The sequence below is a fragment of the Astatotilapia calliptera genome, chromosome 18 (genome assembly GCF_900246225.1).
Source record: "Astatotilapia calliptera chromosome 18, fAstCal1.2, whole genome shotgun sequence".
Classification (NCBI taxonomy): Eukaryota; Metazoa; Chordata; class Actinopteri; order Cichliformes; family Cichlidae; genus Astatotilapia; species Astatotilapia calliptera.
In genome coordinates, this window is record NC_039319.1 from 6,724,437 (window position 1) to 6,742,860 (window position 18,424).

At 40.7% G+C, this 18,424-nt stretch overlaps 1 protein-coding gene across 11 annotated transcripts in view; it reads left to right on the forward strand.

Moving 5' to 3' along the window:
• pard3ab (par-3 family cell polarity regulator alpha, b) overlaps nt 1-18,424 on the forward strand; it is a 244,451-nt gene that overhangs the window by 207,980 nt on the left and 18,047 nt on the right. The gene's annotated exons all lie outside the window — the stretch shown is intronic.

Genomic DNA, 18,424 nt, shown 5'->3' on the forward strand with positions numbered 1-18,424 from the left:
GTAATTGTCCCGTCGTTTGTGGCAAATTCTAAACATCTGATCCTGAAAGGGTAATACAAGTTTGTCTGTGCAGTTACTTTGATCCAGTGTCTGGTGAGCAGCTACACTTCATGGAAATGACAAATACAGACAGTATTTGACTGGCGTTTCCTATGAAAGTAAAAATGAAAATATGCTGTCTAAAAGTACATCCTGTTAAGTAGTGAATAGTAGTGAAAAAAAACTGTTACAAATACTGCAAAAGCTTTTTGTTACAGTTTCCTTTTTCATGTTCTTTATCAGATAAGCATTAGATGCCCAAGTCTTCCAGTGCAGCTAATGACCCTCAAGCTTAGAACGAAAGCTTATATGCAGCTGTGAGTGTGGCAGGTGTGGTTAATGTAATTAACTATATTGATGTTTAAAGGAGGTGGTCAAACCCAGGAATACATTACAAGAAAAAACAGAAAAATAGGAATATTCTCAGAAGTGTTGATAATATTTCTTAGTTTCCATATAATCGTCCATCTAGTACAGCGGTTCCCAACCCCCGGTCCACGGACCGGTCCATGAGTCGTTTGGTACCGGACCGCAAGACTTCGACGCTCGGGTGTGAAATTTATGGTTTTCAGAGTTTTTAGTGTTAACTCAGTTTCCCTGGGTCTTTTCCAGTGTTGTAGCTGTGTGTCTTATTTTAAAAGAAATATTCACACGTTACCATAGCAACCAGAGAGCATTAAGGCCCAGGGAGGAGGATGTTACTTTCATTGTTGTTGGTGCATTTCAGGAGGACGCTGCTAATAAAGTTACACAATTACACAGTGAATTCACGTTTATTATTATATTTACAAAATACCACAGTTTTTGTCTTGGTCGTATCATTTTATTTTGTTATATTTATCCACGACACCTTAAAGTCTGTGAAAATATTGTCTGACATTAAACCGGTTCGTAGCACAAAAAAGGTTGGGGACCGCTGATCTAGTACATAGAAGTGCAATGTAAATATGTGAAACTAAGTAGTAAAGGCCAGCAACTACAGTAAAAATACTCATTATGCACAAATCTATAAGTCAATTACTAGAACAAATTTCCCTGTGAATTTACAGTAAACTACTGTGTACTACATATGCCAGTATAGTACTGCTAATTGTGTGGTTACTATTGCAGTGTTGCCTTTATGTTTCTACTCATAATATATTATTGCATTCAGTATTTTCTATAAAATCCTGCTTTATTTAACATAAAAAATCCACATTGGGGAAAAAAAAAAAGCTGGGCAGATACGATTAATCGCTGTAGTCATGGTTACCCATTGTTAGGTAAACCTTAATACGAGAAACCATAGCATACATACATGCAAATGGAAACACTGTATCAGTACAGCACTTGAGGATAAAGTATTTAAATTTAACTTTTAGATTACAGTATTTATTTCAGCAAAAGTCCAATTTAACTGACAAAGAAAAAAATGCTGTATTAGTGTAAAATTTCACAGTAGTTTGTTGTTAATACATCAGTAGTATCTGTATATAGTACAATATAAGAATAAAACAGTGTAATCGTCCTGTTTTACTTCATACAAATACCAAAAAAGGAGGAAATACAACCCTGATAATACGTTCAAAAGTCGTTTATGTTTAAGCTGTGACCTAGGATATACTACATGTACAATATAAATATACATGTAAAGGGCACGCTCCCATGTTATGGATTTCTAAGTGTGTTTATTTGGTGGCGGTTGCACCTGTTTGGTCCTGTTAAGGCTGCTCTGAGGCGATACTATGGTTGTGAGTTTGCGCCGTATAAATAAAACTGCAGTGAATCACAATAGGCATAGTTCCAGTACAGTCACTACAGCAGTACAACTATTCCTGATACACCGAGGGAGGGAGGCAGCTTAACAAATAAGAGCTGATGGGAAAGATGAAGAATAGGGGGAGTGAAATGGAGAATACATTACATTTCAAATCTCATTTGTGGAACTCCGGCAGATATGAAAATGCAGGAGATTAATAAATGAAGGAGAAAGTGTTCTAATATGCACAATCAATTCAACATCTCTTGCCTCCACAATACAATGTAAAATATATTACAAGTGATTGAAGAGCTTTGTTCCATGATGAGATGGCCACCATTATGCACCATTATACTCCAGCTCTTACAATATGATTAACAGCACAACAGGCAAGGAAGAGGGGAATCATCATCTAGAGACAGGCGGATCCCTCGAGGCCTCCTGAGTTGTCTTGTCTGGCCGTCTAAAATACGGTGCTGCCATAGTGAGGTCACTCCAAGTGCGTGCACGCGTAGGCCTATCACGCCAACCAGCTTCGACACTCAACTAATGGCAAAAAGGCCTTTTAAAGTGGCACACTAAAACCCAGCACACACCCACGAAGCCTTAATGTCTTATTTATGGCCCCCTGGTTTGCTATAAAACCAGCCTGTGTCAGCAGCTAGTTGCAGGATCTCCAGGGATTCATTCACTTCATGCCAGTACGTAGACTGCACCCTCGCCTGTGTTCTTCCTTATTCAATTCTTCAACCGTCAGGGGCTCGGTCTTCTTCAGCACTGCGACACAAACTATGTCTGCAATTTGGCCGGCTAAAAAATGCTTTTAGTGATAAGAAAAAGTTGTTGTTTTTTTATTTAGCTAGCTTGTTGTGGATATGGCCACAGCACTTTATCTCTGCTTCCCACTTTCCCATGTATCATCTCCTCTTCTCCCCCCTGATCTCTTTGAAGTCTTTACAGAAGGCTCTCACCGGACTCTGCCTTTTGTGCTGTCATTCAGTCTTATCTCTGCTCCCCTTCTTACTGTCTGCCCTTATCTATAAATATTTCTTTCCCTTCGGCCATCCTTTTAGCATCCCTTGACTTGTCGCTATCTCCCGTAACCTTGTGAGCTCAGCATCTCTTCTGACTTAAATGAAAAACTATCCAAATTTTACTTTCAGAAACCCAAACCCTACGTTTAAATTTAAGGCTAAATTTAAGACAGACTTGTTTGCTAATGTAAAAAAGATGCATTTGAATTCCTGGTTTCAGTCTGCCACACCTTTTTTTTTTTTTTTTTTTTTTTTTTTTTTTTTTGTTGCCTGCCTTTGTCTCCCACCACCATCTTGCCTCCTTTGTCATCTCCCTCACTCATCCTTCCTTCACACTTGGCCTATGAACCCCCATCCCCCCCACCTGCTTTATCCCCTCATCCTCCCTTCCATTACTGTCTTCCCTCTTTGCTCCTTCATCCTCCACCCTCAGCCTCCCTTATCTTTCTCATCACAGCTTTCAGAAAGAGTTCCCATCTTGAGGTCTTGACAGCATTCTCTAGACAGAAACCAGCCTCCCTGAGGGATCTGAACCGTGGAGAGATGTGTGACGGGTACCTGCCAGAAACTCTGTGACTCCCTTTGAGTTTTCCATAGGGGCTCTTTGATGGGCTGCACTTGTATGTGTTTCGTGTGGGTGCATGTGTGTCGTTTTGTTGCATCAGGCAGAGCAGAGGATCTGTGCCGGCCTCGAAAAACAGATTTTTTTTCTTTCTTTTTTCTATTCAAACAAATGCGTAAAAATAAAACGTCCTAATTAATTAGAGCCTTTATGCGTCTCCATTTACAATATTAGGTTGGCGCCATTTACGACTAGAATTTGTTTTAATGTTGCAAGTGTTATTCTTCTGCCCACTGAAGTTTAGTTTGCCTCCCCATTTTGGATATTGGTCTTAAATCATAAAGTAACATTGAAATACAAGGACAATAAAACAAGCAACAAGTGTAGCTCAAAATTAGTATGACTGCATTACATCCACAACACAAACATCGAAAAATGTTTTAGATTTTTGCTTCATAAATTAGTCTAAATTCTAATTTTTTCTTTCTTTTCTCATTTTAGAATCACTGTTTAGATGCAGTGACAATTCCATGCACAAAGATGCGCTAGAAACATTAAATAAAGCAGACATGTTGCACCTATGTGTAGGGATGGGTACCGGTATCCGGTGCCATGATGGCACCGGTTCTGACATAAACGGTAGTAACCAGACCGAAAAGCAGCGCACATTTTGGTGCTTTTTTTTTCTTGAGACGTCATACACTTTGGATTCTAGCCAATCATTTTACGTTTCCGAGGGTAGTAGGCAGGCCCAGGTACGTACGTTCTTTTAGAGCAGAGCTACAGATTTAAAATGCCCAAGGCGAAGCGGTCAAAAGTCTGGCTGTACTTCACAGCAAAAGATGCAAACTCAGCAGCCTGCAACAAGTGCTTTAAGCTGATACTGTGATACTGTCAAAGGAGGTAACACCTCAAATCCGATGAAACACCTGGCGACGCATAGCGTTTTTTTAAAAGCCGAGAAATGACCTGTATGTGATAGATTGCTGCGAGACCTCACACCGGGCACATCTACTGCGGGTGTGGTGCCTGTTATCGGACGCGGAGCTAGCAACATCCCCCCAAAACCCGAAGAGGAGAGTCCTGGCCCCTAGCCCTGCCAGTGTAGCAGAAATGATGATGATGGCAGCAGCAGCCGTTCTTCTCTGCGTGAGTAGCTTAATGTTGTTCGTGTGTGATTTACGTTGAGTAGGCTAACCACATTATTACATTAATGCATGTAAGGTGAACTAGCAAACACCGTCATAGCTACATGCGGCTGTCTTCTTGTTTGATGGCAGATACTCCCTTCACCCTGGCCAAAAAGGCTAAAATTACCAAAGAAAAAGTGGGAAACAGTTAAACATGAGAGGTTTTTGGACAAAGTTTGTGTTTTTTCCATTGTTTAAGCACTGCTTCCAGCCAAGAGTGATGCCATATATGCCCTATAGCTGCAGAAAACATTGTTATCTTTTTACAAAAAAACATGAGAGGTTTTTGGACAAATTTTGTGTTCTCTATTCTTTAAGCACCGGTTTGAGCACCGTTTAAGCACCGGCACCGTTTCAAAAGTACTGGTTTGGTACTGGTATCGGATAAAACCTAAACAATACCCATCCCTACCTATGTGCAGAAGCATTTTATGTAAACACCCTTACCAGTCACACAGACCTGATGTAGTCACCCTGTCAACTCCTCTGCTGCTAGGCGTCTAACTAAGCAACGACTGAGCCTAGGAGGATGTTTTGACAGGGGTTGTGAAGCAGGGTAGCCTGAATAGAGACCAGACAGCTTGTTTGTTTGTTTGCTTTCCCCTGTGCTCTCTTACCCTTAGGCAATGAGTATGACCAAATCTAATTCTGAATGCAACATATGATATTCCAGCTTAGTGGAAATTTTTGCATCCGGCAGCTACAAATTAATTTTCATATCGATAATTCTGCAGCTTGGAAATGTGTTTGTGAATTTTGTGATCTATAGCACAGATTTTTTTAAAGCATTTTTTCTGGTTCTGCAGTGAAGACTGAAACAATTTTTTTCCTATATTTGTTTTCAAATCTATCGTTTAATTGAAAAACATAACGCCTGCAGCGGGAAAACTATTGCTGGGATTTGTCAAAATGTGGGTCATTACTACACAGCTCCCCACAATCCAACACAGCCCAGACATACGCAGACGCATCCAGGAGAAAATAGTGAAAAAATTGTAAACTAGTCTAAAATAGCGCCTGAATTTTACTTCTAGTACAAATTTGCATGCGACTCAACAAAAGCCAGAGAATTTCCACCTGTTTGGGGAGTTCATGCTGCTTAGATTTGAATGGCAGGAAAAAGTGGAAGAGGGATTGACACAAGGCAGGGGAGAGCACGAAAGGGGAAGCGTCTGTACCCTGCTGATGCTATGGGTATTTTTCACGGTGGCCCTGCTTTGAAACATTTGTCCTGAAGAGAGGCAGGAAAGTCTTTATGCGCCTGTAGAGCCTCTCGGTGTTCATGGCTGCAGCTGGTTGTGTGGGAGCATTCGGCAGAGGGCTGGGAGGAGGTTACCCAGGATTTCCTGTTAAACAACTTCAGCTTCTGTTTTGCTGGGAGAGATGAATGGTTTTAAAAAACATTACTCTGTGCTGCTAAGAGGCATTAATATCTGGTGTTGATCTGAGACTTAACACTTTTCAAGTAAAGATATAAAGCCATAAGAAGGGACAGTTCCCAAGGAATTACATTGGAGATTATTGCAAATTTTTATTATTGTCACAATGTAGCCTTCTACGTTCACTTTTCTGTTGCCATATTATAAATGATTATTCAGTCTTTTGGCTTTTAAACTCATAATTGTCGTACTCAAACTGGACCTCAAGGATCATATTTCAAGGCTCATCACTATCTGAAGTAATAAGCCCCGACTCGTTGAGTATCTGACTCTTTATTGCAGTGTTATTGAAATCTTAAGCTTGCAAATATCAAGGAGACGACTCTAACCTTTAAATTTGTCTAGGAAAAAATAAATCCAAGATATTTCTGTGTGCCGTCTGTGCTTAAAATAAAACAGACACAGGATTTCGTGTTTCTTTTGCTCAGAATGTTTTGGGGGGTTTTGGTGGTGGTCTGGAAATCATGTCCTCCAAAAGCTCCTATATATACTGAATATTTCATGAGGCTGTTGTGTAGAGTCCCAGTTTTTAATGAATGCTTCCTGAACCACTGCTGCACTTTAGCTTCATTCCCAAGAGTGATTTGGAAAAACAAATGTCCTTTTTTTTTTCAGCTCATGTGAGATACATGCGTTGATTTAGTAACAAAAATACTCATTTGATACATTTTTTTAAGTCTTTCACAGAACAAGCAACTAAGTAACAGATCAGTAACAACATAGATCATATTCTGACCATATTCTGAACATTTAATACCAAGTGGCAAGACGTAATGTTTCCCATCAGAACATTGTAATTAGCTGATCAGTTTCAGTCAACAATGGTAGAAAAAGAAAGAAAGCAAACAAGTCCGGCCTTTGAAATGTAATATTGCAAATATAGATGGTTCGATTTAACACAGAAGCACTGGCTGTTTTCTTTTCGATAAATATGTTTTACAGGAATCGCTGTCAGAGACTTGCGTTTGTAGAAAGATGTTATCTGGGTGGTTTAAGGGCATACGAGACTGAGGATGGGTTCATGTTTGGAACATGGTTTTGTCAAAATGCAGCCTGAGAGTGAGCATTTTCCCTGGCATCCAGGACACGTATTACCATGGCAATTATACATCAAATACTCAATCTTTCTCTCTCAAAATTGCCTGCTGTCACAAGATGCCTCCAGTCTCATTTTCTTCCAATGCTGCCCCGAAACGGGGAAAAAGGCCCCCTGCCTCCTGATGATAATGGATCCTAATTTGACTTAGATTATGATTTATCAGATGCTGCTCATGCTTCAGTCGGAAGTATTATGCAGCTCTCTGAGAATGGGAACCATTACAAGTGAGACATCCATCCGTCACCCACCGGTCGCCATAACGGAGAGAACAAGAGGGCCATATGAGCTGGACCGTGATGCCTGCCCCAGAAATTAGACTGCTCCAATTTGATTTCTTTTCTCTCTCTGTGGTGTTCTGCCTCTCCTCCCCCTTCATTTATGACTGCTCCCCTTTCTCCCAGTCCAGGTCAGGCCAAAATTGTCAGCCGGCATTGGACACGAGCATCAGTCAAACCCTAACACTTGCTAATAAAAGGAGCATTGGAATTGTAATGTATGCCTGCTCGACTTACTTTAAGTTAAAATTGTCTCTACTCTGCTGCCATAGATGGGATGGATCCTTTTGTAGTTGCCGTGAATAATCTCCCACTCAGAGTGTCCACTTCCTAATGTACAGATCATTGTGACCACTAGCAAATTTACTGCACTGAGTAACTCTGTCTTTGATACATGCATAGATAAATCATTTTTTGAGACCTTAGGATATTTTGCCTCTCATGCATATAATAGGTTCAAAGTCATTACTATCCATTATTGAAGTTTTATGTGTTCTCCCATTTTACTAGTCTATTTTCCTGGGGTTTCTATTAGCTCCTTTTTTTTGCCAGTTTTGAGGTTTGTCCACAGCAGGTGATGCCCTCTGATGGAGGGTAGAGTGAGATTTACCTTTACCTGCAGTGCTCCCATCGAAGACTTTTATTGTAAGCCCAGGTTTTTGTTGTTAATCCTGATCTTGATACAGAGTTTAAGAAAAGGTACTAAGATGGGGCATCTTATCTTACTACTACTACTACTGAAGCTAATAAATATTACCAAATAAATGCCAAGTACCGTATTTTTCGGACTGTAAGGCGTATTAAGCGAAACAAAACAGTCAGATAAGTCAAACTTTACTCAACTCATTCTTCTTGCTTCCTCCACTTCCGTACCATTGATTTATAAATGTTGAATTCTCTCATAGCTGCTCTATTCCCATGTTGTTGCAGTATATTAATGACTAACCTCATATTGTGGATGGATTATCTCAGTTGTTTGGTCCGTTTACAGCCTAACCCTACGCGATTGCATTTGTTCCTAACCATTGGGAACCCTCACGTTGACTTTTATTGAGTGGAAAAAGGTTATTGTTCATCCTCCAGCTTCACTGTATTTATGTTATGCTAACATAGCTGTGTCGCTAGCGATCACGTAGCACATCATTATATACTAGCTTGTCCAACTTCAATAACTCTACAAATGTCACTGCTGTTTAGTTTTCTGTCTTCATTTATGTTGGAAGTGATAGCAGAGCTGTACGTTTTCATTTTTTCAGAAATCTCTCAGAACTTGTTTAGATGGAAGCTAGCGAGCTAACTTAAACTTAATTGTTACACCTGGTAAAGCAGCAACACTGATCATTTTATTAAAGAGTTTAGACAGTTTTTAACTTTCAGTGATGCCGTTGTGTTTTGGACCTGAAGAGGACGGAGTTTTGGACCCAGATTACTCCGCGAGGCTCCTGACTACAGCAGCCGTAATGCTCCGACAATCCATCAGGCGGTGCGGCTTCGTAGCTTACCGGAGTCGTACTAAAACATTTTTTGACAGATTTTTGAGCGCCGTGTACCACATAAAATCTGTTCAAGGTCAGTAAGCACAACCAGAATTCATACATAAGGCACACTGTCGATTTTTTGAGAAAATTAAAGGATTTTAAGTGCACCTTATAGTGCAGAAAATACGGTAATAGAAAAGAAAGTGTGGGTCACAGCTCTCCTTTCCAGTAGCGCTCTAGACTTTGAGTCACTGAATAGCAACCCTACATCCTAATTAAAAACCACTGGTAAATCTGAAATCCTCTATCACCTCAACAAAGAAATAATGTTTGAGTGAAACTCTGTGATGCTTTGCCAACATGAAAAGACAAGAGCCAAAGAACTTGTTCAACTGTAGTTTCTCATTCAGACTGAACTTTATTCATGAGTATGAAAAAGTCAGCCCTTGTTATCAATGTTTAGTTTAGCTGAGCCCTCATAAAAATGTAAAAAAGCCAGTCGGACTCTTTAATGCTTCCCTAATCCACCGCTGATAAGACTGCGTACTCACCCTGCTGGTTTGAAAATCCTCTCCTCTTCCCCTCACCCTTTCATCTCACACTTTGCGTTCTCAAACTCTGCCAGTAATTTGCACAACCTGTAGGAAAACGCTGCTCTTGTGGGCACAGGCAGGTTGAAACTAGTTTTCGCTTCGCTGCAGAGTTGTTAAAGCACCACTACAAGTTAATAGTCTAGAAGAGTCTACTTTACGGCCGTGTTGACACAGAAAGGAATAATTAGTAGGATGCGATGCTGCCAGCGGTAAAGCCATTAACTCGGACGACCCTTTCTCCAAACCCTGTTGCCTGGTTACAGTTTCCCCAGGTGACCAAATGTGCTGAATCATAGTGATCAGCTGTGACTCACTAAGACAGTGGCCTGCAGGCGTTAGTTATGATTGGTGGGATCGTAACGGCAATGTGAAGCTCAGATATATTACAATAAGTGACTTATCTGACAGCACAGATCTGTCGGTTGACTGATTGAACGGTGTGGCCTGATGGATGCCGTCTCTGCTTAACCCTCAAGTCAGTGTCAGTGTCTGTAGGGGGGAAAGAGCAATGAAGCAAGGTGTGATTGAGATGGCGCGAAAGGGTCTGCGAATTTATATCTGAGATGAATAGACTCTGAAACAGACGGGCGGTGAAAGCGACGGAAAATGTGCTTTGTGTTTCAGAGCTGTTTCAAATTTCACAAAGGAAGAAGAGTCTAAACACGAGTGTGTGGAGATTTCCACGGTTTTAAATAATCTCATTTTCCTTACGCCTTCTCTGCGCCGAGGAGATTGTCATCTATCATTGATGGATGAGATTAGGCTCTTTTCTCGTACTGTTACATCAAAGCACTACTGATGGTACTGCGATGGCATCTACAGGAGTTGCTGTTAATGTGGATAAGATCAGATATTCCCTATTTTAGCATTTCAATGCGGAGCAGGGAGATGGAATTGAAACCTACATGGGTAAGACAATTGTGGTTTCATATCGCATACCGCCAGTGGGCTCAAAAACCCCTTCATCAACATTTCTCATGTCCAAGATGTTTTAGATTGAGACTACTTTTAGCTTATCAGTTATGCACAGTAACCTGCAAAGATGAGGGTGTTCACACAGTCTGCCTGTTTATTTCGTGTTACTCTTTGACTCATTGATTTAATTACTGTAGCTACAACATTATGATGGCATGTATTTATATAGCGCTTTACTAGTCCCTAAGGACTCCAAAGCGCTTTACATATCCAGTCATTCACCCATTCACACACACATTCACACACTGGTGATGGCAAGCTACATTGTAGCCACAGCCACCCTGGGGCGCACTGACAGAGGCGAGGCTGCCGGACACTGGCGCCACCGGGCCCTCTGACCACCACCAGTAGGCAACGGGTGAAGTGTCTTGCCCAAGGACACAACGACCAAGGCTGTCCAAGCCGGGGCTCAAACCGGCAACCTTCCGATTACAAGGCGAACTCCCAACTCTTGAGCCACGATCGCCACGATGATAAGGTGCCAGTTTTAACTATTTATGTATTTATCCATTATGTTACAATGTAACAGCTTCATTTGTTTATCCATGCTTTTGCATTTTTAGCAATAGTTGAGGCTGTTTCAAGCATTCGTGCATTTCCTTCGGTTAGTTTAGTTAACTTTTCTACTCCGATCTGTTCAGATGCACTTGTTTAACTGGTGTTTGATTGATTTCTGTGTATCCCCTCACTACTTCAGAACCTGAGGGGGTTTGCACTTCTGGGCCTTCAACAATACAGGGTGTATCAAAAAGAATCATCTGATTTAAAGAAGGCTGTATTTTTTTTAAGTAATGTATTTACAATTTAAGTATTTACATCTTAAATATTTGCGACCATCCTTGTGTCACTGCAGCCACTGCGGTTGTTAAACTACCTACTGGCAACCAGGTGAAACTCACGAATCCCCTTTTTCTAGCAGTACACATTTTGATCATTACTCATGGATGGTTGTGGAATTAGAGCACGTTGGATTATTTTTGATACACCCTGTAAAATGCAGACAAGGAGCACAATGAGCATTTTGCTAATCGGCCTCTTGTGACTTTGAGTTGCTGTTTGGATGTAAAACATATAATGAGATAACTTATCACATGTCATTTTAAGATTTTGAGTTGACTGCAAATGCAGTCTTTTTCTTGATGGACTGTCTAAAATGTAAAGTGGTGTTGAGGCTAACCACAATGCAGACAAACAGTGGATGCCTCAAAGCAGTGATGTAAATACCAATATGTAGTCAGCTTTGACAGTTACACGGAGAGCTATTTGTCTTCATATAAGAGGCACACAGTTTACAGTAAATTTTTATTTTCTTAGAATCACTTTTTACTCTGAAAGAGTAAGTTTGATCCCGTTGTATTTTTGGCATCTATCAGATTAGATTTGACGCCATCCCTGTTCAGTTTAATCCGGGGATGAAGTTTAATCTCATAAAGCCCTGTAAAGAAAGCATTTGTTAGGAAAAGGAAACTGAGCTCCTGCTGTACCACGTGTGAAATGCTCTTGCATATATTACACTGACATATTCAGAAGTGGCTCTGCCACGGAGGGGGGGGCTGGGGCTGAGTGATGAAACCTAAATGGCCCACATAGGACATGGCATGTCTCTCACCTTCATTAAAAGTAGGGCAGAATTACAGATATTAGAATCGCAGAGCAATTTATTTGCTTGTAACTGAAAAGGCCGGCATCGATACGCTGATGTGTGCAAGCATGAAATTGGCCCATGAATTAAAAGGAGGCATATTTCTGTGTGCCGCGCCATTATTGCTTCCAGTGGCGCCATGGCTTGAAATCGAAGAACTGTTACCCATCTTGCTTTAAGTGTGTGTGTGTGTGTGTGTGTGTGTGTGTGTGTGTGTGTGTGTGTGTGTGTGTGTGTGTGTGTGTGTGTGTGTGTGCGCGTGTGTGCGTGTGTGCGCGTGCTCACCCTTGCATTAATATCAGTCAAATATTATATTACCATCACCCACATTTCTGACCAGCAGTTCCCCTGGAAAAATAGAGATGCCTTATAAAACTGAAAGCCAATTAAATTCAATCCGTTCCGTCAATGGATTCCAATGTTTACTGTCTGCTTTGCACAAGTGTTGACACCCGGTGGGATTGCTAAGGCTCAGAATGATTGCTACTGTAAGTTGCAGGAGGGTATCTGTGTGCTGTAGGAAATTAGTCATTTCTTGGAAAGTTGTCTTCCATCATTTTGAGGAAAATGATAACGGATTTAAAAAATGCACAGGATTCAAAGTTAAAGTCTTAAATGATGAAGTGACCCAAAATGAATCTCAGTAAATCAAGTTAGTCATTAGATCGGCTTCTGTATCCATTTTTGGTCCTTAAAGTTTACCTAAAATGCGACACGTGTGAATTCATCACGTGTATTCAAATCCATCTCCATAGCTGCAGCTCTTAATGCAGCCCAGTGACTGCTTCTTCTGTGGCAAAAAGTCAACTAAAGAGCCATGTTTCTTTCCCGGTGACCACACACACACTTTTGCACACTCATGGCTTTGAGCTTGGCACAGCATGCCGGCGCTGTGCCCATGCTGTGCACTCTGTGAAGAGAACGGTTTGATCCGAGCCGGGCCGCGAGCGCGCAGATGGTGTCTGCTTCGGCCTGGGTTACAGAATGTGTTAGCTGGATTCATTAGCCTCTTAACTTCCCTGTCAACACGAGCTTTTCCATAGAATGAGACATTTTACTTGGCTGTTTCTTCCTCTGCATATTAACTGATTTGTTTGCGCAGTTCATCAACGTGCAGTTCCTTTAGTCTCACTTAGTCCATTGACATCATGAAGTAAATACCTGGGGGTTGATAATGAGTTGCTAACTGTGGTGATATTGTATCGATTGGTGTCTAATTGCCATGTTTCTGCAGATCAATTTGGCTCTCTCTGTTTCAATGTTAAACCTGTGTAATCCAGAATAAAGGCAAGATGGGACTAATAGTGCCTAAATGGCACAGACTCGATGGCCTCTTGGAACCTCTAATCTTTCCAGTGCATCAGCAGACACCAGCGAGGCTGTGAGTGGTCATCTCAGCTAATTCTCTCTCATCCTCTGTCTTGTCAGTAATGCCACATCATCTATATAGAGTCAGCTTCTTGGAAAAGATTTGGCATCACAGAAAAATATAGAAATCTAGATATTAAACCGTTAAAAAGTAAATCAAGAAAATCTTTGAGAATATTTTATTTCATCAACTACACAGCCCACATGGGCCCGTGAGACACCATTTACACAGTAGCAGCAGTGAACAACACTCAGGAAAGAAAATTACTTTCAAAACAATAAACTTTGTCTCTCCTTAGAAGCTCTACAAATAAAAATAAAAAAATGCCACAAGAAGGGCTCCCTTGTTAAAACGCGCTTTTATGAGCATCCAACCAGAACAAGTTGACAGAGATGGCAGACGGTTTGTTTTTTAAAAAGTAAAACCATTTAAATCATAATGTAGAGCAAATCAAGGCATAAAATTGTGTTAGCTCTCAGTGTTGTGATAAACCACAAAAATAAATACAGGGGCTGTCATGAATGTTGGATTGTAATCAGAAATACACTTAGAAAATTACATTTTTTTTAAAGTATCTAACAGCTATCGCAGATCTGTACAAGAGTGTAAAAAGAGTCGATCCCTCTTGCTTTATTGCGGTAGATAACAGGGACACTGTCATACAGTGGCTCACAGATGGAGAGTTAGCTGCTAGCAGCAGTTAGCGAGAGCATCAGTCTCCCTTCTAGCTGTCTGCGAGCCTTCGATCAATAGACCTGGATTATCATCTCCAGCATCTCAGTTCATTTTTCACAGCAGAGAAAGCCGCCACCAGCTACTCCCTCTTTGTCAGAGGATGTAGGGCCTAGTTCACCCATCTGATAACTAACCACCACATCTGCTGCGTTCAAGAAGGACGTGTGGGCACTTTTTTTTCCCCCCTTACCGCGCGTATCGGTACATCAGTAAATGTTTATTTAAGAGGCTGCCGCGCTAGTCAGTACAACAGTCACATCAGAGATGGGAATCCCATGACTACCCATGCTTAATTAAATGTTTAATTAAGGTGGTGTTTTTAATTAAAAAGTTGATTATTATGAAGTGAGGATTTTTGCCAAATTAAATAGATAGGGGTTGTGTTCTGTGATATTCTATCGTTATTAAAAGGGAGGTGAGATTTATTTTTGAGTCAGCAACTGTTAATTTGCTTAAAGGGCAAAAGATGCCCTTTAAGTTAAAGGAGTGTAATGAAGTAAGCTCGAATTGAAGGCACTAACATTTAAGACACTGAGTAGTCTTGGCTGGGGTTTTCGTTTGCATGGTGGTGCATTTGGCTCAGGGCGATGCATTCATCTAATACTTTGAAGTGTGAACCAACAATGCTGCTCTTGTATCTTCAAGGTCACCCCACTTGTAACCACTCGCCACAAGGGCCCTCGTCACAAAACAGACACAAGATCCACTTGAATCTTCCCACCATGTAGCCTTCTGAACTTCAGCAGGCTGTACATGCTCAGATGGTCTTTGCGGGCTGTGGGGTCGTTTCCAGTTGTTTCTCTTTTAGTGCTCTCAACTGCACGGACACCCGCCGCTTTGCATTCATCTCGAGAGCACATCGATCCACTAAAGGTTGCCAAGTCCTCTAAGCGATGGTTGTAAAATTTATGCCCCTATACAGTTGCTGGTAGGTCTGAAGGATGTTAAAGACATGGGAAGAGCGCACATTGTGAATGAGGCCATTCATTTGTAATCTGCAGGATTAAAGCGCTGCCTATCAGCTGCCTCTGTCACTTACTGTACATTGCACCTTCCCTTTCTCTGTTGGCATGCTTTGATTGGGATCTGTGAAAGCAGTGCCAGAGTCATGTGGGATTTTGAGGTGACAGCCCATATCTTCTAATCCTATTAGTTTGGAAGTCCTCTTCCCTGCCAAATAAAGCAAAGGCTTTGTATGCCTGCCTTAAATCAATCTTGCTCATAAAGTTTGGGTTCTTGTTTTGAGTGTCTTGGCTGCATTTTTCATACATATTGTGGCTCTGAGATCAAAAAGACTGCCTGCAACACAGGCCAGATTTCAAGAATAAATTGTGTTTATTAAAGACCTAAATCTTGAATTTGTATTCCTTAGCTCTAAGACCACAGCATTGTCAACCGTTCATGGTAATGCCGGTATAATATTAGGCAATGATAAGAAAGTAAAATATCTCGATAGAATATGGGTATAATGTGCATGTGCAGTGCCTTTGTTTTCATACGCACATGGCGGAAAAAGCATGGCGGCGACAGAGAATGAGAGGGTGAAATCAGATCGTTGAATGAAACAGATGAACCAGAATTGGTTTGTAAAAATGCTGCAACTTCAGTGTGGAACTGGTTTGGCTTTCGTCCATCAGATACACAACAAAGTACTATTTTTGGTAGAGCATGCTAGCGGGCCGTCGTTATTACTGTGTTTTTCGGGAAATACGGCACACTTCAAATCAATCCTTTGATTTTCTGAAAATCGACAGTGCCCCTTATAATCCCGTGTGCGTTATGTATGAATTCTGGTTGTGTTTACTGACCTGGAAACGATTTTATGTACACGGCGCTCGAAAATCTGTCAAATGTTTTTAGTACGACTTTGCTAAGCTACGAAGCCGCACCGCTTGATGGATTGTCGGAGCATTACGGCTGCCGTAGTCAGGAGCCTTGCGGAGTGATACGTACTGTGCTTCAACATGATATTACCGTATTGTGTGTGTATAACCTCTTTTTCAGTTTTGTGGATATTCTACATGGTTATGCTGAGGATATGTCGGCCAGTTTCCACTGGAAATGCCTTTTGGTTAAACTGTCAGCAAGGAATTTGCATTTTCACTGTTACATTTTTATATAGCTTTAATGCACATAAAAAACAGCTGCTTGTTTAAGTGAAAATACATTGATGGGGGTTTTTTTGCACTAATAAAGTTGTGGAGATTTTGTCTCGCGTCAATTATATCGTCAGTTATATCATTATCGCAAATTTTCAAATGTATATTGTGATAAATATTTTCAACCATATTGCCCTGCCCTAATTGTCGTTAAAGGGCACCAAGAATAAGTAGTCACAGATGCAAAGAGCCCATTAAGATCTGTTTCAGTACTGTGAAATACTTTGACTCGCTTTAGTTTTTTTGAAGTATTTTTGCATTACCGAGTGCCAGTATTCTTGTTTGTAACCTGCAGGGTTGCTTACTTCTGTTTTTAAAAAAACAAAAAAAACCAAAAAAAAACCCAAAGAAGATTATATGAACTATAATTAACGTTAATTCTGATGCATCTTCAGCAAACTCTGGTCTTTTGGTAATGATCACTCCAAGCTGCACTTTGTAATTTGTTAAAGAATGTTTACTAAGTAGAAATGACATCACTCTAAGTCGTCACTCTGCTGCTGCCAGTAAACTTAACAGAGTGATACACAAAATTAACAGCTAATCGCAGCACATTGAAGAGAATAATCTTACGTCATACTAGAGCTGGGCGATAGAACGATAACGATATGTATTGCGATATAACTTTTACTCGATAGAGAAATTAAGCTATCGCGATAGACCTCGCCGCTCTTGTCCTCTTAAAAAAAAAAAAAAAAAAAAGGTCAGCCAATCCAAATTAAGTAGCGCAGAGCCGAACCAATCACAGCCGCAGCGTCACGTCGCGTGACTTGTTACGTACAGCACAAGTGCCAAGCCACACGTGTGTTTGTTTGGGAAGCAGCCAGCGGGTAATGGAGCCAGCGCGTAATGGAGGAAATGAGTGTGCCGACTAGAAAAGTCAACCGAGCGTGACCGAAGAGAAAACAGATGATGGTTCCAACGCCGGAGAGATTGTCGAACGGAAGAGCCATAGAAGTTCCGTAGTGTGAAGGTATTTCGGCTATTTCAAGTCTGACAAAAAACAGAGTAGCGTGCACTGTAAATTGTGCCGAAAGCAAGTCTGGAAATACAATAAACTGGTGCATGCGTCACACTGTGCGCCACGTTATTGTGTCGGTGAAATGAATTTCTACAATACCGTTACTGTTAATTCTACTCTCTGCAGTGTTTAAATGCTTACATACACACACAGTTACTGTCCGTCCACACATACGACTCGGTTCTGCTTCTACGCCCCAGCTTTGTTTACTTTTTCCCACCGAGGCTTCTAGACTTCTGATTGGCCAGTATTTCTGCACGGTTAGGAATCTAGCGCCACCTGCTGCTTTGGCATGTTCATAGCAGCGTTTTCCTTCATTTCTGCCTTTATTGTGTGGACGGGATTATTTTTTTAAAACGAAAATGGAAAATCTCCGTTTTCAAAAATACCCGTGTACGTGTGGACGTAGCCTCAGTCTCTGACTGGAAGCGCTAATTCGTCATTCGGCTTTTGTCAGACTAAAGTAACTGTTAAAACTGTTTGAAAAGCTCAGCTATACAACAAGGAGAGATTGAGAATTTCCTTTTAGTTCTCAGTTTATTTGATATTGACAAAAGTTAGTCAGTTTTGTCTGTTCTTCTGTAAAACAAACTAAGATTTATTTTTAGAATTATATTTTGTTTCTAAGTGGAATTGACAATTTAGTCTGTTTCGTTTGTTCTATTTTGAAACTTAAACGCTTTAGCGGCTGCCTTTTGTGTGGTTTGCAATATTTGCCTTTATTTATCTGAAAAAGTCTCATGTTCCTTAAGTACATCTACCCTGTTGAACTTATTATGGGAAATAAATATTTAAATCAAAACAAGCTGCTGATTATTTCACATTTTACTTGTGAGCAACGGCACATTTAAATCTTACAAATATAGTTATTTGGCTTATATCGTGATAGATATCGTTATCGCCTGAAATGAAAAAAACATATCGTGATATGAAAAAATCTCATATCGCCCAGCTCTACGTCATACCATTTATGCATTGAATCAATACTGTAAGCTCATTAAGCTTACAGTTTGGACTCGGGGCCTCCATTATCTGGATCAGTTAAAAGTAAAAGTCAGTATTTTCAAGCTGTTAAA